Source organism: Uranotaenia lowii, chromosome 2 (genome assembly GCF_029784155.1).
Source record: "Uranotaenia lowii strain MFRU-FL chromosome 2, ASM2978415v1, whole genome shotgun sequence".
Taxonomy (NCBI): domain Eukaryota; kingdom Metazoa; phylum Arthropoda; class Insecta; order Diptera; family Culicidae; genus Uranotaenia; species Uranotaenia lowii.
Genome location: NC_073692.1, coordinates 153,388,327 through 153,415,167, shown reverse-complemented (window position 1 = coordinate 153,415,167; position 26,841 = coordinate 153,388,327). Strand labels below are relative to the sequence as shown.

Here is a 26,841-nt window from a genome sequence, read left to right as displayed (position 1 = left end):
TCTTCGAATTTGATCGTAATTAATTGTTGTGAACCGCTGTTCGATGTGACTGCGCCGAAACAACATTTTCAATAACCATCGTAAATACGTTGGTATTTAAAACGTTGTTCTCTTCAGCACACAACGATGAAACTGACTGACAGCCAAACCTTTAAGGGGTAGGGAATTCTTTCAGGTAGTATCAATCCACTGATGTGCTGTGGTGTAAACCGTAAATGGGAAAGAGACCCGCTCTTACCAAACCCCGGCTATTTATTATTAATCCATACGTTAGTGTTTACATACACGATACGTGGAAAATAGCATTCGCATTAATCTATTTAAATCATCAGATATTACAGTAGGGGAGAGTGGGGATACTTGATCCCCTTTTCTTATTTTCACCATAAATTTTTGGGAAAATTTAGCAACTCGCCGCCTTTGATATTTTCTGACAGCTTGTAACTTCAAGTTTCTATGCTCCAAAAATTAGAACGATACTTGAACCCGTTGATGAACTAGAAGTATTTTCGTGGGAGTAAAAAAATTGCGATTTTTCTGAAGTTAGGGGAGACTTGATCCCCTATTGAAGGAGACTTGATCTTTTATTCAGGAAGCCCTAATCCTTGTATAAAAATCAAACAAAACCCCAAGATAGAATGTGAATTGACTATTTTGGTCATGTTTGTTCTAATTTCACAATTTATAGCAGACATGAGAAGAAAATTCTATAACTTTGTCTCAACGCTAAAAACATTGCATACTTAAAAACGCTATTTTTTATAATTAAGAGAAAATTAATTATTTTTGCTCTTTTCTTCAGGCAATTGTTTGATAAATATTAGTTTTTGGATAAATATTAGTAATTTCGTAATCAGCAATCATAACGAACAATTCAGAAGAAGAATATGCCGTTTGGAAGGAGGATCAATTGTACCTAACTCTAGGGGATCAATTGTACCCATAATCAACATTTTAGAAAACTTTTTCTGAAAAAAGTTGAGAGTTTTCCATTGCTTTGAAAATATGGCATTATGAAGTTCATTTTATGCTTGAACAATTGATACATTGGAACAAATATTTTTTTTCATTATTTCCCCATGTAAGGAACATTTTAAAGTGATGAAAAAAGATCTTCAAGTTACATTTTGTGACATTTTTCAAACAAAGTTCAATTACTCAAACAATTATTTTGTTAAAATTTTTTAAACTACAAGCATTGTTATTTTGCTCATTTTGGCACATTTTTCTAGAACATGTGATCTTTGTAAGACATTCCAGTTTCGAGATATAGCTAAGGAATCAAGTATCCCCAGGGATCAAGTATCCTCATTCTCCCCTATTGAGTGATTTTATATAATTCATTTACGAGAAGCTTTGCCCAAAAGCAGTTGAATCGGATAGCAGTTTAGTCAATTCGTAAATATGTCTCCAACAAGTTGAAAATAAGCTAATTCGACGTTAACGATTTGAGCTATCTAAAAGTGAACTCATTTACAGTTCATTTTTTTTTGTGTACATTTCGAGTTCTTCAATTGACACTCCATCCGGTCTCTCCCTTTCATCCTATGACCGGTTCCTAAAAAAAATCTTACCTAGAGCTATAGCGTGGATCAAATCAACTGATGAGTTGACATCGTGGTAAGATATCGGACAGTGAACTCGGAGGACTGGCATTCAAATCTCGGTCGAGAATTTTTTTTTTCGATTTACTCAAATTACCTAGAATCGTTTTTTTTTTTTTTTTTTTTTTTTTTTTTTTTTTTTTTTTTTTTTTTTTTTTTTTTTTTTTTTTAATATGTCTTTATTTGTATCAATTCATCATTACATTTATATTACATTATTACATTAAATTAGGTGTTCAGCTCAATAATGAACTGTTCAAAGCCCTATAGTTAACTAGATAATAAAATTTATTTATAAGATTTAAACTTGCTGAGCGCAATCAAGTATTTAATGAAGGAGAACATCCTGTAATGGTAAAAATATTATAAACTTAAAACTAAACACTATCCTAAATTAAAACTAATTATAAAGAGAACGAATCTCTGCGATGGAAGACTGCATCGATTTGCCTCTGAAGTTGGAGATGATTTTGTTGGCCATCTCTTCGATCGATTCAATGCCCGCAATCCGATGAAGATCTTCGGTGCTGTGCCAAGGTGGAAGCCGCAAGATCATTTTCAGAACCTTGTTCTGAATCCTCTGGATGGCTTTCTTCCTCGTCGCGCAACAGCTAGACCAAATCGGAACTGCGTACATTATCGCTGGTCGGAAAATCTGCTTATAAATAAGCATCTTATTCTTCAGGCACAGTCGGGATTTCCTGTTGATGAGAGAATAAAGAGATTTAGTGTACTTATTACATTTCGATTGAATATCTTCAATGTGATTTTTAAAAGTAAGATTCCGATCAAGTGTAAGTCCCAAGTACTTCACGTGATCAGACCATTCTAATGAAACCCCATTAAAAGTTATGGAATGATTTTCATTAGGTTTTAAAAATTGAGCTCTTGGCTTATGGGGAAATAAAATAAGTTGAGTTTTGGAAGCGTTAGGAGAAATTTTCCACATTTTCAAGTAATTCAAAAAGGAATTTAAATTTTGTTGCAATCTACTGCGTACCACCCGTAAATTTCGACCTTTGGCTGAAAGCAAAGTATCATCAGCAAATAATCTTCTACCTTTTCCTTCTGGTACATCAGGAAGATCAGAAGTAAAAATATTGTATAAAATCGGCCCAAGTATACTGCCCTGAGGGACCCCAGCTCTAATGGGAGTCCTTTCAGAGCATGAATTTTGATAGCTTACTTGTAAGGTTCGGCTAGTCAAATAATTTTGAATAATTTTAGTGAGATATACAGGAAAATCAAATCTAGCTAATTTAGCTACTAAACCTTTGTGCCAAACACTGTCAAAAGCTTTTTCAATATCAAAAGAGCAACACCAGTTGAATAACCTTCAGATTTGCTAGCGTTAATCATATTAGTTACACTCAAAAGTTGATGTGTAGTAGAATGTCCATGACGAAAACCAAATTGTTCATCAGGGAAAATAGAATTCTGATTAATGTGAATCATCATTCTATTCAAAATAACTCTCTCAAATAGTTTACTTAAAGAAGGAAGCAAACTAATTGGTCGATAACTTGAAGGCTCTGAAGCACTTTTACCAGGTTTCAAAATTGGAGTTACTTTGGCATTTTTCCATTTATTGGGAAAATAAGCCAAGTGAAAACATTTATTGAAGATTTTATGTATGTATGTATGTAGATAATCCACCATGGGTGCACGGATTCACCGCAGTTTCGCCAACGTATGCACTAAATTGCATTCTTTAGATTATAAGTTCGGCCAATCTTCAATGCAAATTAGCACATACCCGACACCATGGCTTCGTGTGAACTGTCATGTAATGAATGAATTTCGTGTATGTGTATGTCTTATTTGTAGAACGAGCAAACAGTTTCGCAACCGTATAAAATTCATAGCATTCTCAGTGTTATGAATCTTCGACAGGTATTCCGCATGCGTGTAGATACCTGCCCAGCTGGCAACTGATTGAACGCTCTTATATAATATAATCAATAAATGAAATAATTATACAACAGAATAATCTCACCTTAATACCCAACTTACCTCGAGACACACTAAGCTTACCTTTAGCTGTAACCGACATTAATCAGTATCATAACCATATTTATTTCCATCTGATCTAAAATAAACAATTTTTAAAGTATTAAAAAATTGCGATGCAAAATATTTGAATCAAAATATCGAAAATGATAAACTCATTTAAAGTACAAAAAACTAAGAACAGTAAACATGACCACGTCCTACTAATAATATTTCAAGGAAATTGTATTGTTAAAATAAATGAATAAAAAAATGGTAGTAATAAATGTTTACATTATGTTGGCGATGTACATGCTGTATGAAATAATCAATCAAATTACATGGAATTCAGACGTTAATTGCGATATAAATAAATAGTAAACAGTGAGGTTCGAGGAAAGAGAATCTGCACAATTTTTAAGTATACTAATAACTGAAACTGTAAATTCCATGAATATCTTAAAATAAAAGAATCCGGTGCTGAGGTGAATATTTCAGGCGATGCCCAAGTCGATAGCTGGAAATTGAATAAATCACCATATTTCATCATAAAAAAATCCAACAACAAGCCATACATAACCATGAGCGGCTCGAACTAATATCGGGGGGATACAAATTGGCGTCCCAGTTTGTTTGAGAAATGAAGATTCTTACCGATGTTCCTAAAATATTGTATGTAAAACAAACTAAATTTGCCGCTGTATCTTGAAAAGTCCAGTGTGGATTTGAATTGATCGTTAAAATAGGTAAAATGTTATAGGCTAGGATTTTTTTTTATTTAGCAGTTGGGTGAAAAGTATATGGAATTAAGTTTAATAAAAATATGATTGTTAAAGCAAAGATTTGGGTTTTAATGAGCCCTTAAGTTGAGCATACTGAAGAAAAATTATTATTGGGATGGTTCTAAGAAAATTACACATGTGAAACTTTTATTGGTTTTAATCCTTTTCAAAAATCAGTTAATAGATTCTTGTTTCTTTAATGTTAACAAAAAATTTATACCTAGTCATTAGATGAAATACCAAAAATTTTGAATAGATTCTTAGCCGCACTATTTTCCAGTCTTGAAAATAGAGTGAATGGATTCACTTGCTTTTACCGTACCGTAGTAGTGCTTCTGGTCTGTCATTTTTTGAAAAGATTTGAGACATGTCTTCGGTTAACCGAATAACATGCGGACCCGAATGGAGCACAATCGTCGCCTACTTGATTTGAGTGAATTTTCTTATAGCGAAAAATACGAGCCACCATCTAGTGATTAAAGGAAAGAGAGAGGAGAAATGATTTTCATCTTATCTATGGTATCTGCATTTCACTTGCACCTGTGGGAAAGTGCGGGAATAACCTGATTAATGTTACTAAATAAAGCGGGGTAAAAGAGAGATAGTTAAATAGCAACATGGAATTTCCTCACCGATTTCCTTTCCGCAAGCACCGACTCTTCTTCTGGGGAAATGAACTGGTAATTTCTCCTATCGTCGCAACCGGGTTTCATAATCACCCACCCATTATTAATTTATTTTCGGTTACAAACTCCCATGTAGCACACAATCCAGACTATATACTCATACGATAAACCATGGTAACCCATCATCCTTCATTTAATTTTTCAGTTTGAAATGGCCCACGCTCACCCACGCATTATCAATCAATGCTCTGCTCTTTATTCTTTGCCATGTCGTTCAATTCTTCTTGTTAGTTGGAACCGAAATTCATCGCGATCAATCGTAGCAAGCCGGTAGATTCTTGTGCCCATGCCTGAACACGTCGAGGGATGGAAAACTAAATGATGCCGGCCCATACTTTTTTTTGCACTTTTAATTTTCACTAGGCGCTTTTCTCATTTGCCATATTTTATTCCAAGCCAACTGACACTAAAGCAAGTATAAAAATTGAAGCCATTGCCTGGCAGGCATATATCGCATCACACATAAAAAAAACACCATCAATACTATCACTTTTTGTGATTCCAAAACCACTCCAGACGTATCTACACCAGCCTTTCGGAGGCTCCTTCACTTCAACGAAATCTCTACTCACCGTGTTTTCTAATTTTGTTCATCATGCCAATAATTGCAAGTGCTTGATTATCTTCCCTACATTTCATTCAATGTTAAAGGGAAAGTATTTTTGTCATTCATTTGTATCTTGTTAACTTAAATGTTTTCTACATATATCCCTCTCTTTTTTACTGGTAGACTTCCATAAATTTGATCCAGGATCTTCAGAACAAACTTTTGTATGAGGCCGACAAAAAAAATCATGTTTAGAGGTTCCGCAAGCGCGATCTTTGGAAAAAGTCTACTTTCAAAAGATTTGATTTTAAATAAATTTTGGGCTCGAAAATTTTCATAAAATTTATTTATTTTATATATATTTTTTTTTGAGTTAAATACTACACGTAAAAATGAAAAATGATCCAAATTTGTATCAAAATTTAAAACAAGCAAGCTATTTCCATGAAAAAAAAAATTTTCTATTCTAAAAATTTTGTTTTCAATTGAAAAAATGTGTACCATGCGTGAAATATTTTTGATACCAATTCCATCAAAAGATGCGGATTTTTGTGCACTTAAACTTTGCTGAACAAAACATGTTGTTAGTATCATCGTGTGAAGAGCTATTCACAGTTTAATCCTTAATAAAAATCATCACAATTTAGGATATTTTTTTATCAAAATTGTCTTAATAAATACGATATTCGTTAAAAACAACCACGATTATGCCGTTTCGAAAAGTGATTCGAAAATCAGAAGCGAACAACGGCTGATTTGAAAAACTGCCATCGATTGTCTATGCATGCGTCAGTGCGAAAATATTTCTGCGTGGGAATTAGGCCGGAACAAATTTCAAATCCTTCTTTTGTCACTCGGAGTTGGAACATCGCGAGGGGGGGGACAATAAAAAATAATGTGAAAAACAAATAAATTGGAATAAATTTCACGAAAGCTTGTATGCAACAAAGTATTATTGCACAAAACCTAAAAAATGAAATGAAATCAAGAATACAAAAGAAGAATCAAGAATACATAACTTCCATCTTCCAAAATATGTTTTTTGTCTTGTAATCTTTTGGATTCTTGATTTTTTTTTTCGAAATTTACATAAAATACTTCAAACTTTATTGATTTCCCCCTTCGGGTTTTTGAAAATTTCGAAGGGGGGGGGGGGTGACAAAAGAAGAAATTGATATTTGTTCCAGCCTTATTTGCACAGGAGTCTAAATGGGTGCAGTTTCCGCAATAGTTTAAACAATAGAACATATTTGACTCAAAAATATGGTAGGAACCGGAGTTGCTTCCGGAAGTCTATTGAGCGCCCCAAGAAGAAGGCTCTCAGGCCAAAATTAGGACCGGATGATTCAATTATAGTGAACCAAAGTTTGTGTCAAGTTTGGGAATAAAAATAAATTTAAGATGTAAATTCTTCTTTTCATTATTAAAAATTCCTAATAGGAACTTCAGAACCACAGAAAGTATTTCTTACAATTGAAATAAAAGGAAAATGGTTCAATGAATTAATCCTCTTAAATCTAAATCTAAATTACATTGTAGCAAACGAAAACGACTTTGCATCAAATGAAACTTTTTTTTTTGTTTCAAAGCATTAAGATTTTGATTCAAAGATTTTTCAAAAGAAAATTCTTTGAAACAAAGGAAAATGCCTTTGAACCAAAGGAATTTTTAATTTTCCCAAAATCGAAAAAAAAATCCTTTGTTTTTGCGGCACTTTCCTTTGAAATGAAAAATTTTTTCGCTGCGTGTTGTTTTTGCCGTAAGGATTTTTTTTATCGTTGCGATTTGGAGTCACAAATTATTTCTACGGGATTTTTCACGTAAACTAAGATTTCGATGCATCATATTGATTCTTCGTGAATCTTGTAGTAACCATAGTGCATCAAGGACGCCCCCGTAGTAACTACTTTACTTCCACATAACTGACTCATGAATTTCACGTAAAGTCTAAGTGGATGATTTCAAATCCGTTTTGAAACATTTATTGAAGATTTTAACTAAAAAATTTAAAGTGCTTTCAGGCAACTTTTTAATAAGAATATAGAAAATGCCATCTTCCCCCGGAGCTTTCATATTTTTAAATTTTTTGAAAATCAATTTAAGTTCATCAATATTTGTCTCACAGGAACTTTCAAATACATTTTGCTTAGAAAAAATATCATCAAATTCAAGGGAAATTTGAGCATCAATTGGACTAACAACGTTTAAATTAAAATCATGAGCAGACTCAAACTGTTGGGCTAATTTTTGAGCTTTTTCTGCGTTAGTTAAAAGAAGTTTATCCCCATCTTTCAAAGTAGGAATTGGCTTCTGGGGCTTTTTCAGAATTTTAGTTAATTTCCAAAACGGCTTTGAGTAGGGTTTTATGTCCTCTACTGCTTTAGCAAAATTTTCATTACGGATGAAATTTAAACGACGTTTGATCAGAAATAAATAAATAAATAAATAAATAAAATCTCTTTTTGAAGGTCGCAATAAATAAATTTCAAATAAGGATCCCTAGTACGTTGATATTGGCGTCGACGAATGTTTTTCAGTCGTATCAAAAACTGAAGATCATCATCAATTAAAGGTTGATTAAATTTATGTTTAACTTTGGGTATTGAAGCGGCTTTAGCATTGACTATTGAAGTTGTCAAATTTTCTACAGCCAAATTAATATCTTCAATTGAATTCAGTGGAACGTTTACATCTAAATTACGTTCAATAAAATTCCTATATCGCTCCCAGTCAGCTTTTTGAAAGTTAAAAGTTGATTTTAAAGGGTTTTCAATGGGACTTTGGGATAAAGAAAAAGTTACTGGAAGGTGGTCTGAATCGAGGTCCGCATGAGTAACTAATTGACTACAATGCTCGCCTAAATCCGTTAGAACCAAATCAATTGTGGAAGGATTTCTAATCGAAGAGAAACAAGTATGCCCATTAGGATATTCAACAGTATAATAACCTGCAGAGCAGTCATTAAATAAAATATTCCCATTAGAATTTGATGAAATATTATTCCAAGATCGGTGTTTTGCATTAAAGTCACCAATAATAAAAAATTTAGATTTGTTTCTGGTGAGTTTTTGTAAATCTCCCTTCAAAAAATTTTTCTGTTCACCGCTGCATTGAAAAGGCAAATATGCGGCAATAATTATAATTTTCCCCATAGACGTTTCTAATTCAATTCCAATTGTTTCTAAGACTTTGGTATTGAAAGAAGGAAGAAGTCTAAATTTGAGACGACTATTGATGACAATAGCTACATCCCCACCTTGTCGATCAAGTCGATCATTTCGCAAAATTTTAAAGAAAGCATTGCTTTTCAAGTTATTGTCCGGCTTTAAAAAAGTTTCAGTGATGGCAGCAATATGTATGTTTTGAGTTTTCAAAAATAAAAAGAACTCGTCTTGGTTAGCCAGCAAAGATCTAGCGTTCCAATTCATAATATTTAAACATCTATTTGTATCCATGAGGGAATCGTAAAGTCATAATAATTTTGTTAGCATAATTAAAAGAAGTTTGGAAAGCTTCAAACATTGAATTTGCTTTCAACATAAGTTGCATCATTTCCATTAAATTTTGATGCAAAAATTTTAACTTTTCCTCAGTAATCTCACCCAAATCAACAAAATTGTTAGGATCAGAAAATGAAGGAGAAGAACAAGTATTTGAATTTCGGGGATTTTCCCAAGCCTTCGCATGAACGTTGAGACTTGGTTTTTTCCCATTTTTATTAGTTAAACCTGAAGAGGGAAACCCATTTTCAACCACCTCTGAGAACGATAAACAACGAGTCTGGGGCGCAGAATCAGCCCAGGTAACATTAAAAATGTAGGCCGAGGCTGACCGCGAACAGGCAGGTTGTTTGCCGGCCCGACGTGTGAAGACGAAAAAGAGGAAGGAGGAGAAGAAACTTTTCTGGAAACTTTGGGATTTTTCCTAGAAGCAATAATTTTTGCCCTGATGGGACAGTCTAGCGAATTCGAGGAATGATTACCTGCGCAATTTGCACACTTGAAAAATTCTGTTTGTGGCTTATCACCACCAAAAAGGCATTTAGATTTTTCATGATCGAATGAGCCGCAAAGCATGCATCTGGCATTCATTCTACAATTTTTAGTGCCGTGACAAAAAGCTTGACAACGACGACATTGCGTAATGTTTTGAAGGAAATTGGTTGAAGATTTTCGAAAAGGTTCGAATTTGACTCGACAATGAAACATAAGACGAGCCTTTTCAAGAATTTGCAAATTATTAACTTGATCTTTTTTAAAATGGATCAAATAAAGCTCAGGAGCAAAACCAACACTACTGATATTATTCGTGTTGGTTCTTTTCCTCATTTGAATTACTTGAATTGGAGAAAAACCTAACAAAGAATTTAATTCAGTTGTGATCTCATCCGGTGTCTGATCGCCGGTGAGACCACGAAGTACAACTTTAAAAGGACGATCACTTCTAGTGTCGTAAGTAAAAAATTGATGTTTTTTATTATTCAAATAATTTAAAATTTTTTGAAAATCATTAAAAGATTCCGCCAAAATACGAGCAGTTCCCCTTCGACCGATCTGAAAAGAAATCTTCACATCCTTGACGGAAGTGACGATTTCTTTTCGAAAGGCATTGAAGTCAGGAATCGTGACCGTAATTGGTGGAACCTTTTCGTTTTTAAGAGTATAAGAAGAAGAAGGTTTCTTAGTACTCTTATCAGAATTAAATATGAATATTTCCTCATCACCGATGTTATGAAGGACATCGAATGAATTGGAAATTTCAACTTTTTTGGGCGATGGACCTGAATTAGTTTAGGCAATTCGCTTTCTACCAGCTCTTGAGCCGGCCGATGACTTCCCCATGCTGGAAAGAAAAGAGAAAATATGAATAAAAGAAAATGAAAATAATTTTAGCACTGAAAAGTGCTGATGGAAAAACAGGTAAGGAAAAAATAAATAATGTAAAAATGTTCCTGCAGGTACACAGCAACGATACGATGCTACCTAGAATCGTTTATTTTCCTTTTTGTGGAGGAATCGAACCGTTGGAATCATGTCTTTGTGGATATATCGTCCTCACTTTTGTAGCTATATGCGATTTTGGTAAGTTAAATACAATCGTTTCATCTGGTATATTTGTTGTCCTTGCGATAAACCCTCTTAAATGTTTGTTAGGGGATTTAAAAAAACACCAAATATTGCGTCACGTAATTTTTGAACGGTCTTATTTAACTTCTCATTCATGAGCACAACATTTTAAATTGAATTCCAAAAACATTAAAAAGTTCCTTCAAAATAAAACTGCCACTATTTTGCTGTTTTAAAATTTTATTAAAATTGTTTTTTCATCATTGTTTTAACCCTTTTTATGACTATAGTTTTTTTTTATCTATCAGTTCATTACTCATATAAAATTTATTTTATTATACGGAATCCTCTATGTCCCTTTCCAATGTAGAGAGGGTCTCAAATAATCATAGAAACATGTTTCGTTACAAAAAATATCACGGGCCACGTTTGGTTCCATTTGATACTGCTACCATGCCAAATTTGGTCTCATTTATTCGATTAATTATCGAATTGGCATCAAAATTGTGAGGGGTCTCAAAGAGAAAAAAAATAGGATTTCTACCTAAAGGAGCCACCCTTCTTTAATGTTGATATGAAACAGAAAAACATAGATTGTATAAAAATACGATCCCATGCTTCATATGGTTCCATTCTCGATAGATGCTCAAGTTATTCGAAAAATGGGTGACTCTCTCTCCACTCCTTATCTTCCTTCTGGCAGTAGCAGTGGGTCTCAAATCATCATGGAAACATTTTCTATACACAAATATGCTCCCATGAAAATTTGGTTCAATTTTCTCGATTGGTTTTCAAGATATTTAAAAAAAATTATGTGTGACTCCCTTCCTACTTTTTATTGTTCCACTGAGTGGAAGGAGGACTCTTAAATTACCGGAGAAACGTTTCTTGTGCCCAAAAACCCTCTCATGCCAAATTTGGTTTCGTTTGCTTTATTAATTCTCGATTTATGCCATTAAATTTGTATTGGAGCCAATCCCTCCCACCTATCCCCTAACTGAGAGGAGGAATAAGTTTCAAATAATCATAAAAACATTCCGTGTATTCAAATACACTTCCATGCCAAATTCTGTTCCTTTTGCTCGATTGCATGATTGTTCATATGTCATATCTAGCTTCTTTGTTAGATAACTTCTCTAATGCAAAACAATTCTATGGGTGCCCCCCCTTCCTTGATTGTATCCCCAATTGAAGGAAAAAGACGTCTCAAATAAGCATATAACCAATTCTCGTTTCCAAATCCACTCTCACGCCAAATTTGATTCCACTTGCTTGATTAGTTCTCGAGTTATGCGAAAAATTGTAAAGGAGCCCCCCTCTCTCCGTCCTATCATCCCTCTTGAAGGAGGCTATAGAATAAAATATTCATTGAAACATTCCTCGTGCTCAAATACGCTACCAAGCCAAATTGGGATGCATTAGCTTAATTAGTTCTCGAGTAATGTAAAAAATTGTAAGGATAGCCTCCCTCCCCCTTCCTATCTTCTCACTGGAAGAAAGGAGGGGTTTCAAATATTCATGGAAACATTCCTTGACTTCAAATACCCTCCCATGCCATATTTGGTTTCATAACTGGAGCAATCATGAATGGAATAATTGACAAGGTCTTCAGGTTGTCACTACATTTGTGATATATTTAAAAAAAATCAAGGTTTAATGTACCCCAACCTTTCCACAATTGGGGGTAATCGACAAGTGTAAATTGAAAAAGAGTGACAAATCAATCAAAACATCCTCTGATATGCCGAAGTGGTGAAAGTGACCGGTATGTTACGAAATTGTTTTTGTAAATGTTGTGTTTTTCTCTCAAAGTTTGATAAAAAACCTTGCCATCAAATTTTTTTTACCAATTTAGTACTTCATTTCCTCATTGAGAAATTGGGAATTTTAAGCGGTCCGATACTAGTTGGAACAAACGATTTATTTGTTATACATATTTCATAATTAGAAACATAAATGTTTACAATGTCAACTAATGTGATCCTCTTTAGACCGAAAGGTGAACAAGAGCAGAAAAACCCTTTTGAGAAAATTACACTAAAAGTATTCGTCTCGGATGATTTTTAAAAAAAAATCATAACGCTTTCATTCGTATCAGTAACATGGCCAAATTGAAACGAATTATCTTTTAAATCTTTCTCTAAAACGTCAAATGTAACTGAGCTGTGCTAGGGGAACTAGCTTGCTTCATTTTGATTGAACGAAAAAAAAAAACAGTTACAGGATGTCGCGCTTCCGGTGAGTTGTGTGGGTTGCTCCCCCGCAATATGTTCTGGACATCTTTCCGGTTTTAGCGACATGTCCATGTCGTCAGGATCCTGGTGAAAAAAGTCACAACTGGTCTAAAGTGTATTCACTCTTCGAAAGTCATCTTATTATGAGCTTTATGGTTAATGTTTTTTTTTGTCTGATGTAGCTCTCTGTCGTTTTCGTTTGTTGCCATGAAAACCTTGCTTATCTTCAACCCATTCAAAAAGGAAATTTTAATTGGAGATCGATGGAATGTCCGTCAACAACACCCAATTAGTAAAATGCTGAATTGCATAAAGCAATGCTCGTGAGCTGGCACTTAACAAAAGCCTCTTTAAAGTTATAAAGTTTTTATTATTTGTTTATCATGAGGTCGTTAAGAAGCACTCATTAATGGCTGTTTAATCAACTATCATGCTACAACCTTTTTTAAATCCTAAAATACTCTCTCTACGGTTTATTTTTTTCTTAAAAAACGTTATCAAAAGTATCAAACTCAGCAACTGACAAATAGGCTGTTTAAATTTTCTTCCACACAATACATATTTTTTAAATTTTCACAACCCCACTGAGAAGGACTGTTCTCGCGTTGAAGAGAATAAATTAACCCCAAGATTACTCCTAGCAGCGTAGTTCGTGTAATGATAAATTTCGTCATTCTCAGTTTCCCGCATGAAAGCAAATTCGTCTGACGGCGGCGGCGGTGTAAGTCCTACGTGACTCAATTCGAGATAGGTACCTACACCTACTAGACATCCCGCCAAGATGTCGGCAGAATGCCTCAAATAGAACGAACTGTTAGGAGAAACCAGCAAAGCCAAACCAACCAACAAGTGCAGACATAAGTAATTTGATTTTCGTCACTGTGACTGTTGAGCTGTGCTTGCTGTTGGATGTAGGAATACAGCAACGTCGGGGAGTCTGCCAAAAAAGAGAACATCGTCGGATGTATCGCTGTTGTGGGTACGCGAATCTGACACAGATCCTGCCTCCTCCTTCGGTACAAAATTTGTTGGCCCCAAAACCATGCGTCTTTTCAGGGTAGATACTGGTGACCTGCATACGCTCAAGGAAAGACCAATTGTGTATTCTCGACCGACGAGATGTCGTACAAACACACAGTCGAAAAAAATGAACAATTGTATCCACTTTGTATTTTCTGTCGGGTAGCAGCAGCTTTCCCAACATCCCGTCCTTTCTCCTTTCCCCGATGTGTAAGTAAATTGTGCTTTGTGGCACAAAACGCGCGAAGGCAACATTCTCAAATAAACCTATCCACACAAAAACCCGTCCCCCATCCCGTAAGAATTGTTTTTTTTTTTCATTTTGAGAGAAGAGCATCTAGCGGTTAAAATTGGGACGTGATTCCAGTCAGCTACCTTCCTTTGACCCAGACAGGCAGCAAGCCAACCAAGAATGCGCCATCTGTTGACTGGGTTTTGGTTCAGAAAAAAAAACGAAGAATATTTCTCCAGATTTTCGGGCGAAAGCTAATTCGAGGGGCATCATCATAATCATCATTGGGTGAGTTCGTGATCGAATTTCGAAATAGATGTTGGTCCTGAATGCTTGGAGTCTTGGAGTATGCTGGTGATGGTCAAGTTGTTAGATGTGACCACAGGGAGCTGCCCCAGATTAACTGTGGATTCTTCAATGTACTTCAGTGGAAAAATATTTCGCTTCAGTTTCCATTCAAATGTGGTCAAACACTATTCCAGTACTACGCTTTGATATTGAACCATGTTACAAATTTTAGTTTTATTCATTGCATCATCAAAATATAGCAAATGCAATTAGTTTTAGTTTTATAAAGCTTTAACAAGAACAGCTCTAGAAAATACAGTACTAAGAGTCCTATGATCAATGTGTCATGATATTCCTCCAGGGACTTTATAATTGATTTCCCAAAGTCAAAATGGACTTTGAATGAATGGCCACTTTCTGTATGAAAATGAAGATTTTGAAAATTGAACGATTTCGAAGTTCAAACCGACCCTTCGGTTCCAAATGTTTCAGATTTACATGATTTAAAAAAAAATGATTCAACTGAAAGCGCAACAACTTGCTCTTAAAGTTTATGAGAAAATTGATTTAATAATGACTGTATTGCCATTATTGATGCTTTATTAGACTAAGTAATGAAATTTGTTTTTGGCTGAGTTACCAATTTTATTTTTATTGTTCTGCCCCTGAATTTCTTCACAAGTATTGCAATTATATTTAAATTTTGACTTTGGAAGTTGGAAAAAGTATAAAATCTGAACTGAATTTAACGAATCAGAAATTATGTTCCCAAATAAAAAAATTGATTCGATCATGAAGAACGCGAAGGTTTGAAAGGGGTCTCAACAAGGCCGTATTATGGTGGAGAGGGGGGAATGGAGGCAATTGCCCAGGGACTTAGAAAGGCCTCCCGAGGGAAATTAAAAATTTAAACGTTATTTTAATCATACTGCTTTAAGTTCTAGAAAACTAGGAAAGAAAATGAAAATCGGAATTAAAATGTTTGAAATAACAGATAAGGGGGCCTTGAGAGTAAACATTGCAGTGTTTCTGCTGCAAATTTCTTGCTGAATAAATTTTTACAATATCTGGCAATATCTGAGCATTTGATCTCGAATTTTTCTACATAAAATCCAGAAAAATCTTAGCAGAACTCGATGAAAATTCGAAAAAATAAACTTCAAAGAAGTAACTCAAACCCCTAAAATTTTAATTTTTTTTTATCGAAATACGTTCGTCAAAACACGTTTATCGAAACACGTTGAAATCTCTTTCACGCAGCGTTCAAACCTTTTTTGATACTATAAAAAAAAAAACAATTAGGTAAAACAAGCACAGAAAAATTGAGCCTAATTTAGACCTTAATTTGCTTTATTTGCCCACTATACTTTGAAACCCCGGATGTTTAAATTAATCCGGGAAATCTGAAATGCAGACCCTACAATAAATAAAAGGTACATCACTTTCTCTTATTTATTGAATAAGGAATATATTCCAGGACTTTGCAGGGAATAATGAATGTAACGACTTTTACGGAGAAAAGATTCACTTTTTCTTAGATTTGTCAATTAAAATAAAAATTAAACAATTAAAAAAAATCAGAAATTATCAGTATTTTAAAGAAAATTTGCAGAAATTTGAAAAAGTGAAGAAATATGTTTCAAATACTTTTAAACCGTATTTTTCTCGGGCTTTGTTGGGAATAAAATTAATCATACCAGGCAATCTGAAATGCTTACTCTATATGCAAAAGAATGAGTATTAAGAATGCAAAATTATTGTTACGTTTTCGATCATTATTGAAATTTGCGTTGATTTATTCACTCTACACCCATTTTAATTTAAAAAAGGGAACTATAGTTGATTAAATAGGATCAATCGACGAAACTGAGTTCCGCAATTGAATTTTTTTTCGAGTTTAAATCTTAGATATGAAATTCTAATTGATTTTTTTCCAACTGATAAAGCTTAAATTTCATACTTATAATTCTGATGTATTTTTTTAGTTATATTTTTAGGCCACAGGCTGCTGCCGTGAAGCATTTATTATAAGAGTGCAGAAAATATTCGCTACAAAGAAATGATTTACTACCATCAGAGGAACTGGCAACCATACTTCAAAACGAAAAAGAGAGTGAAGAGAAACTAGTGACATACTTGAAAAGATGTGCATTGTACGATGAAATCTAAAATAAGTATCATGTAAATTCTTAAAAACGAAGAGGGTGAAAGCTAAAGGTTATCCCTCTCAAAATAAAAAGTATAAAAAAGGCTGCTGCTCTCATTCTGATTTTTTTTTTGAAGGTAACTTTTGTTTGCTTCTTAATAAAAATTTCAACACATTACATGAACACGATTTTGTTGTGTTTTAAAGATATGAAGGTGAAATGACCATTTGCATTAGAATTAGACATTTTTCCATTCCTACTTTCTTCTGACTGTAACTTCGATTCTCAATTTTGGGTTGAATTTCATGTGTAATTTGAAAGTACGATTTTAATATGATACCTTAAATTGCGTGTCTGAATAAAATTTGATTTTAGGTTTTTATTTTGTATTGTATTGTATTGCATCTCCATGGAATTTGATTTTAATTCTGTTGAATTTTTTTGAGATTATTGGTCTGAAATCTTAATGTTACTTCCCTATTGTCATGAGGGAAATATTCATTCTGCTTTCGATGAAACTCACACCAAGTGATTGAGAATTTAATGAAAAAAATCTTCATATCTGTCAGTAAATTAGCCTAATCTTGAGATTTTCGGGTGGTGATAGACTTAATAAATAAATTTTGTATGGAATTTTGCATTTAACAGCTCTAATCAGCTTTTTCATTTTCGGTTAGTTGATCGAGCTCATAGTTCACAAAATTTTACTCATAGGATGGTCCGCTGCCTAACAAAAATTAAGCATGTTCAATGACCGCGCGTTACCTAAGTCAGATTGAAGCCTAAATCAAATGGAAATCAAACGACATGTGTCTCAATAACGTTTTTTTTTTTTTCTAAGTAGATATGAATTTTTCTAGATTCATCGTATTCGAAACAGATGGAAAACATGAAATTTTAATTGAGAACGAGTTTTTAATTTTAAGAAAAAAAAAAAATTTTTTGGGAAAAATCATTGAACAAATCTAGTCTTCAGTGTTCAAAATGGAAATCAACTGTAATGCTATATTTTTTCAAAACAAAAAAACAATGCAAAATTAGATCATCGTCCATCTCAGGAAATACCTGATTATTGATTGACGGTATCAAACATAATGGTTATTTGACGACAATATAACGAACTCTTTACAGTTTCTTTGTATGTTTAAATTGATGCATAGGGACCCTCTGTGAAAAATTGCCCCGGACCTCCCGATGGCTTAATTCGGCCCTGGGTTTCAGAGAAACTTCACTTCTAATTGAAAGGCTTAATCCATCCTCAAAGATGTGAGATTCCACTGTCCGCAACGGCATGGCAGTTTCCGCTATCATTCAAGTATTAAATCATTAACCTTCATGGAATTCAAAGGTTCTTCTCATTAAAGTAGTTCATTTCAAGAACTTTCTCAATTTTGACAGCTTATCTCCTGTTTATTTAATTAGAATTTATATTTTTCATTTATTATTTTTCTCATTATACTTGCATTCACTGGTCGCCATATTCGTTTGCTTACCTGAAAGAAAAAAACCAAAAATAAGATCATTATTCTGTTCCTTCGAAAGTGTTTTTTGTTTCTTAAAAAAAAATTTATCAAAATTCTTTTCTTAAGAAGTTTTCATAGATACTTCAGTTTTTTTCTCAAATTTAAATCTGTATGATCCCAAGAAAAAAAACCTAATTATTTGAAGCTTATGAAAAGTCACGATAGGCATCGTCTAATGGAAAGCTAGCGTCGGAAATTAAACCGCTTACTTATTTAAATTTTGTTAACACTTATGAAAAACGCTAAAAGTGCTGTGAAGCTTAACATTCTAGAGTATGTACCACTTTTTTTTTTAAATTCAGGAAAAAGCAGATTGAAAAAATTAGAATCACATTAGGGGGAAGTGTTCCTAAATGCACGCGCATACTAAGGAGAGTTCATATTTTCTCCAATATATTACTCTAATATAATTATTACTTCTACTCTTTTTACTCGACTTCGATTTCAGGCATCGTTGCCAGATTGAAAACCGCTCAAATTCGTAGATTAGACAAAAAACGAAAAATGTACTGATTCTGGCAAAATTAAACTTGATGACCTTTTTTTGGTCGTCAGTTAGTTCAAAGGTGATAGTCTATCATTCTATCGATAATATACAGTTATAACTTACAATCATAATTATTTTTGTTAACCCGTATAATGCCCTAAAATGTTTAATAATCCATAGAAAATTCGTAGGAAATGCTTGAAATCCGTGGATTTCGAACATCGATCCGTAGATCCGTAAAAGTGCTCCATCCGTCGACCTGGTAACACTGATCTCATGAACAAAAGACCCCTCGAGCTGGAACCCCTCAACAAGGTCTCTTGAGTGAGGTTACCTCATATTTCAAATCGCACGTTCTGCCTTACACGCTCGTTTTGATTAAACCATTTAGGATTAAAAATAACCATTTTCTGGCTTAAGCCCAAAAACTACCAATATGGTTATTTTTCAAGAATTTTTCATTTTTAAATTTTAACCATTTTATAAGTTCTCGAGCATTAACCACAAAATGTTTGAAAAATTTGGTGTTTCTATCGTAGCCATTTTGAAATAATTGATGTGTGTGACAAACGCGTTTTGAAGAAAATCCTTTATTCCGTCGAACTTAATCGAGTTCTCCATTAAATCGGTCCTAGTATTTACGGAACACATCGAATGTGTTGATAATCACAAAAGGTAATCAATTTAATATAAATTATCGCCATATAAATATTCCAACCTAACATTTAACAAAAAATAATAATTTCAGGACACCGATTAGACGACCACTTTTGAAATTCCAAAATGGAACACCATCTGCAGAATCATCATCAAGTTGAAGGAGCCGCTTGCTACCGGTTCATCTTCTACAGCCACAGCCCACAGCGAACGAAAGTTGGAAAAGCATCGTCTTCGCACAATCTGGAAGCGGTCCTCGTAAATTTGGATAAGTGGAATATCACGAAAAAGATAACCCGGAATACGCTCCTGGTAAGTTTTAAAATTTCTTTAAATAATTTTAAATGTAGACTTTCCAAGGATAAAAGGTTGATGAAGAATTTTTGTTTTAGAATTTCTATCATCGCGGTGAGGAATTGCGAGATACTCCACCGTTTTTTCACCATCCTGATGGAGCTAGAACGGGCTGGACTGCTTGGAAAACATCACCCGCCGGTCATTAATTAACCACTCAACCCCCCGTGAACGAACAGTCTGCTGGTGGCAGTGATATTTTGGCCGTCTTCGGATCTACAAAATGTCCCCAAAGCATATGGGTATGAGTTCACCACTTCCGGTGGTGTCCGGCACCGAAGTTAGGTTAGTTTTTCATTTTAATTCGGTAGGGATCGTGGGAAGAAATCACTATTTCATTGCTTTGAAAGCTACCGGATGTTTCGGCCTTGGTTTTAGCCTAATGCTAGGTTGCAGTCTTGCAGTATTATAATTTTCCAGCTTCCGCTCAATTCTTGTGCTCAAAAATCATAAATAAAATTTATATGGGAAATACTATATAAGCACAGCAATACAAGAAATAAAACGAACTACATATTTGAAAACCGTGTTTTCCTTAATTTTGCCGATAGTTTTGTAATACGTTCAATCCCGCAATATTGCTCTTTGAATTACGGATTGAAAATAACCATTTCCTAACTTCTCAGCTGAACGCCCTTATGTTTAAAAAATAACCATATTCGAACTTCTCCCCGAAAAGTCATTTTATGACTTCTCATTGAGAACTCATAAAATGGCATTTCCCGGAAAAAGGTCAAAAATGGTTATTTTTGAAACATAAATGGTTTGATAATTTCTAGCGTGTATAAGAAATATTTGACAGCTTACAGAAGTGTTTACGAAAAACGGGGACCAGGGATGCCAGGTGTTTCATATAAAAATTAGAGAAATTTGGAAAAAAGTATGAGTTTGTGCACAAGCTAAGACCACAAATTTGGTATCAAAAAAAGGCTCAGCGATTCAAGTAGCTTAAAGTTTCTTTTTATTCCAAAACATCACCGAACAAAATCGACAAAAGAAACCCAGAAAAATTACATCCAGCGGTGATCTTAATGTTCGTGAATCTTAATATTTGTATTCAAAAACAGTTTTCTTCTATTCATTTTTATTAATAGAAATATTTTCTGTTGTTTCTAAATTCCTATTAGGAGCTTCAATTAATACAAATATTAAATCTTATTTACAAACATATCCCGAGCAGACTTTGATGCCTAAATTGACAGCAAGCTTAGACCATAATAAGGTGTCAACAGCAAAGTGATAGCATCTTTTGCTGTGAAATTTTGAGTGAGAGCAAAATTGGTCATAATTAAGGTGTCACATAATTCTAGCTGAAAGCAAGCTGACACCACATTCAGGTATCAACAGCAAACAGGAAGCAAAATTAGGTTTAAAATTTAATTTGAGGCAAAATTCAGTTGTTCATTTCAAATATAAAATACGAAGCTGAGACCAAAATGTTAGCATAATTTACTGTTAAAATTGGGTTACATCAACAGCAAAATAAAGCACTATTGGGGTATCTTTTGATTTAAAAAAAAAAACAAATCTGAATTTATTTATTCATTTCCACATAAAAATAAAATTGATAGCTATACTAGGCTGCAATAAGCTATCCTTAACTTTTTGTAATGCGTTTTCTTCATGTTTATGAATCAACAATGCATCTTTTACTCAAATCTTAGTAAAAAAAATGTATTAGGAAACGAATAGGTATTTCTTTTATTTTTAAATCCGATCGTTCATTTTAAACAATTAAAACTGCTATTCTCAACCGGTTTGATTCACCAATTTTCTAACATAAAGAACGAAAAAATCTAAACGGGAAAACATCGAAATTCAGAGTTTTGTTTTTAATTTAATCTAAAGCCTGAATTGCGTAATGTGGAACGATAATATTGAAGAGGTCTTCATTAAATTTAAAACATTTATGGTTTGGTAGGCGCCTGTTTTTGATACCACTTACCTGATGAATGACGTCTTAACCCTTTACTGGTTTTAAATGTATTTTTAAATGGGTATAGCAATTACTGATTTTTATAACAATAATATCATTGAAATTCAAATAACACAACTTGAACATTTCATAGCTGGTATTTTGAGTCTAAAAAAAGTTTTAGCTCATAAAATTTTAAAAATAATTTTTCTAATTGTTTATTTATTTCTGATTACAGAGTGTTTTTCTTAACAGAAACATTATCTTTATCAAAAGTTTTGACTCAAAACACTGTTTTTCATTACAATTTTAGACAACGGAATTATAAAGAGCTACAAACATTTGATTTAAAAATATTGGACAACAACAGTATTTCCTGATAATACAGCCCAGTAGAAAAAAACCTTCGATGACAAAAATCGTTTGATTAGTAAAATATTTGAAAAATAAACTTGATTTTTTTATCTAAACAAAATTTACAATTATTGAGTGAAACTGGTTTTGGACTCAGCTTCAAAAAACCTCCGATTACTGAGCGTGTCCGGTTGAAAAGCGTGCGATTAACGAGCAACTATAATCTCAATTTGCTGGTGTTGTTTTAAAATAACACTAAGCATGAAAGAGTTGAGACTCGCATTTATACCATGCAATTATACAGGAACAATAACTTCTCCGTTTGAGAAAAAGTCTTTTTAAATCTAAATTAACCGGAATACCGTTTTTATAAAAAAAATCAAATGAGTTACCATGTTCCCTATGCCAAATGTATTATGAGACATATATTCCACGTTACCGAGCCAATTCGAGCGCCAAAAAGAAAACAAATTCAGTTTTATTTACAAACAAGAAGAATCAGCCGCTGCAGCAATTCACGGAGAAGAAAAAGTGATCCTTCCGTCTGTTTTGAGATTGTTTCCGGCCAGTTTCTATAAGGTTTTGCGGTCATTATAGTTTTAGCTAAATGTTTTAATTTATTGTCTTATATATGTCGTTTTGATCGATACTGTAATTACGAACCAGGTATGTAATTAGGGAAAGTTTTTTTGGAAAACCATTTTAACTTAACAATTTTACCTGTTCATTTAATTCATTTTCGTAGGCTCATTAGCACCGAAATTCAGCGGAAGTCAGCGAGGACAAGTATTGATCCGTGAGGTACGTCCAGTACGAATTCCCCCAGAAGTGTCGACGCTCACAATTAATCAGCTATGTATTGCTTTTTCCAGACGCTCCAACTACGCTTTTTCCGGCTCGTTAGACAAGACGCTGGGCTACGGGATTTAGCTGTTGGAAGATTTACTCCTCGTTTGGAAGATCATACCAAGGGGCCTGCTTGGTACGTTTCCGCCAAACAACAACGTTATTCCATCGTAGTATTAGCTGGATTGAAAACGTACTGCCAAGGTCTGGAACTCTGCCAACTGCAAGCTAAACACCGAATATCTTGGCCACAATGGTTATCAGGCCTGATTTTCGTTGTAAACATCCGGTAACAGGGACTACATAGCTTTTTTTGTGTTGTTGGTATAACGGCCAGCTTCAGTTAACATTGCAGCACATTGAGGCCATCAACTCCGTGTTTTTCGTCAAACCGCTACGGGCTATGTGTTGCTTATGGTCCATGCATTAAGATCAATTTGATTTGGATATAATTGAAGAGCTGGAGCCATCCAAGGTTAACTCATCACATTGTTCTTGATGATCTGGTCCCCCGAAAAACAGACACTGTATGCCTTTTACTATGATAACATCATTCGAGCATGGTATCCGAGTTGGTTGGCTAATTCGCAGAAATGCAATCCAGCCAAAAGTTACCAGTAGCTCCATGACTACCTGCAGATCGGCAAGGCGGCGTGAAATCGTTCATCATCGAAGTGACAGAATCAGTCTTAGACCGGGACTCAGTCAACGGAAAACCTGTGAATGGTTTTTGAATCTAGGCTAGTGTGACTTTTCATTATTTCAAGAAATTCTTAATTGACTTATAATATCCTTTCAGATTGCCTGTGCCATCAGCGATGGAGACGACTCGTTGAACCCCTTAAGTGAATATCGTCGCAGTTCTGAATCACATCCGAATTTTAACCTGTCTACAGGATGTTGGAATCTTGGACTCGTTCGGAGTTAGTTCCTCAGGTGATCGGCTGGCTATTGTGATAGCTTTTTGCGATACTTGTACGTAAGTTCCCCTTTTTAATTTTTTTAATGGGATATTCAAATCTGCGAAAGTTTCTGTCGGTCAAAAATTTCTTGTTTTAAAAGCTAAAACGAATAATACCATGAGAGTGTAACATGAATAAAGCTGCCTATCTTAAGGCGCTCGTTTTATCGAATTCTGCTGATATTATTTAAATAACCTCAGGCGTTTAGCTGGTTGTAGCAGTGAAATAGGATTAAAATGTATTGCTCCTGCTGAGAAAAAACGGCTTCAAAGATTTGGAATTTGGAATTTGAATCAAGTATGATGTGAGCTAATTATTCTCTTTTTTTGCAATTAATCTTTAAATAAAAATGTTGGTGAAATGAGAAAATTTTACACTATTTAAAAGAACAATCTGTACCGACCATGGTTTTTACGAAAAACATTCACACAAAATACATACGAATCTTTTTTGTATCTTCCTTGCAGGCAGCTAACAAAACTTTATCTACAATCTTGAGAGGATTGTGATTTAGATTTTGTTTGGCAATTTAAGTATAATTTTTAACTAAGTGCATTGACAATGCGGTAATTCTTGATCACCAGCATCAAGCACTTTGAGCCCGTTTAATGAGAAAACATCCTTTTCTTGCATTATCATAATAAATTCTACTTTTCACTTGCAAATTTGACTCATATGCAACCAGACATTTTTTTTTTGTATGCGATCAATAGGACCCAACACAATTGTTTTTGTGGCAGTAACCCTCATCACTAAATGCTCCAAAATCCAATTAATTTGAAATTACAAAAATCCTCTTTAAATATTTGAATTTGTACATTGTACCCGTTTGGAGTTAGACACTTATGTACATGATAACACGTTGCATAGCTAAAGGCGACTTTGGTTTCTCGAGCGAACTTTTTTTTTATCAAAATGAAATCAATTCTATCACGCTATGGAAACCAAATTTGATTTTATTTTGGTTGACTTGAGGTGGTATACAGCAAAAGTATTTAAAAAAAATCAAACACGAAAACAAAGTAAGGCAAATTTTGCTTGAATTGAAACCATAGTTACACCTCGTTTTGCTCTCGTTTTGTAAAAGTTTCGAAAGCATAATGAGGTCAAATTTTGCTGTTATTGAATATTATGTGATATCTTATATTGGCATCAATATGCTCTCCAAGCTCTCGGGAAACGAGGTGTAGTTAGGGTCTCAATTTTAGCAAAATTAGGTATCATTTTGCTAACCAAGTATGGAAATTTCTGCTCTCATTTTTGCTGTGTACCACCTTATGTCAAGCAAAATGAGAGCAAATTAGGCTCTCAAGGCGTGATAGCAAAATTTGCTATAATTTTGCCATAAAAGTCTGCTCGGGATGAAATACAGATTCACTATAGTCGCAATATAATTTGTTCTCATTTTCGTTGATAAAATTTCAAAATGCTGCCCTAAACACATTCTCCTTGGGCTGCACTTTAAACTTGCGAAAGCCACGACCGGCCAAACATTCGATCTTTCGGTTTTCTATTCTTCTTGGAAGTCAATTTATAAAACTTCTGAATCAAAGGTTGAAGTTCGAGTTTTTTTTTCAAACAAATCAGAGCAGCCTCAGAGTCAGTCAACAGTCAGCTGTCAAAATTTCGCTTTCGTTTCACCTCCTTCGGCTCATACAACCCTCCTCTACTTTTTGCCAAAGTTGTTACCTTACTTTAGCCATGTTGTACTTAAATGCCGGGAAAAGCAATAATTGGACGTGAAGTTTGGAAAAAGGCCAGTCGAACATAGTCGAACGTGAATTACATATAAAACGCATGCGTTAGTTGATGCGCTTGAATCAGACGGCGTGCTTGGCGAAGAAAGCGAGGATCGCGAGGTCCTACTACTTGCTGGTGGCATTGCAACAGCTTAGGCGGAAACTTGAAAATATATGGAAAAATAGGTTTCAATGGTCTTACAGAAAGCACAAGCTGTTCTCAATCGAAAATCGATTGAAAAGAGCTGTGGAATCTGGAAAAAAGTTAGATTTTTAATTTTGTTGTAGGAAAGTTGAAGTTAAATAAAGCTGGAGGAAATGAGCTGCGTTAACAGGTTGTAAAAATAAAAAAATAAATAGGGCAAGTGAGCCTAATTTCGCTATATTATGTAAGAGGTTTTTAGCTTTCATATTAGTAGGCCGAATCATTAATTCTTAGATATAAATTTTTTTTGTAGCTAAGTTCCTAATTTTTTTCTGAACTCAGTCATGGTTTAAAATAATGATTTCGAGCTTTAATTTACAAAAAATATCATGTTTTATAAAGTGTGTCAATGTTCCTAATTTGGCACTAATTGTTCCTAATGTTTACATATGAGGAAAAATGTATCCGCGTACCCAATATTTGTTCCTGATTTTGAATATGGGTCTGTTTTTTAATACTTTAATGAGAACAATCTCAAAACTCACCTTTTTATAAAATTTACAACGTTTTTTGGAAGATGAATGGAGAAATAATGACTATTTAAATCCTACACAATATTCCTTTACACTAGTTTTCAAGAAAATAGTGGATGTTGAGCTTATTAATATTCAAACTTTAACTTTTCCCATGGATACACTTATTATATTTCAAAAAGTAGAAAAATCAATGTAATGGATACAAATAAGATACAGTCAAACAGAGCATCATGCAACAGCATGTTTAGATGCAACATTTGTGTATCACAACACTTATTCAAAATTTAAATTTGAGTATAATGTAATAAAATGTAACATTTAATGAGAACAAAACGATGATGCCATAGTTTCTCACGTCGTGAGATAGTTTTTTGAAGTTTTGGATTCTCATAGAAAATTTGAAAAATCAAAATTTTTATATTTTTTGACACCGTAAAAAACTTTACACAGTATGATGGAATGGCTTATCACCTAAACGCTTTATATTGATTTTCTTATCCTTTATCAACACTGTTGGTGTATAAATATTTTTCGGACAATCATTTAAATTTTTTTAAATAAATATTTTTAAAATTCCGATAGCAGTCTGGGTTAAAATGCATCAACATGCAAATCAATGATTCACAGTTTAAATTTTGTTTCCTTATGCTGGAATATCGTTTTAAATTTTGTTGTAGTATTTTTTTATCACTTAATGTATACAGCATCCTTATGCTTTCTTTTTAAAA

General features: G+C 33.9%; 1 protein-coding gene and 1 long non-coding RNA gene across 6 annotated transcripts in view; one reads left to right on the top strand and one right to left on the bottom strand.

The window, feature by feature from the left end:
* Window positions 1-26,841, bottom strand: part of LOC129741633 (receptor-type tyrosine-protein phosphatase kappa) — a 480,680-nt gene that overhangs the window by 274,929 nt on the left and 178,910 nt on the right. The gene's annotated exons all lie outside the window — the stretch shown is intronic.
* Window positions 19,098-20,031, top strand: LOC129741634 (uncharacterized). The gene is made up of 3 exons (XR_008736463.1): window positions 19,098-19,280; window positions 19,354-19,574; window positions 19,655-20,031. It is a non-coding gene; the product is annotated as an uncharacterized LOC129741634 (long non-coding RNA).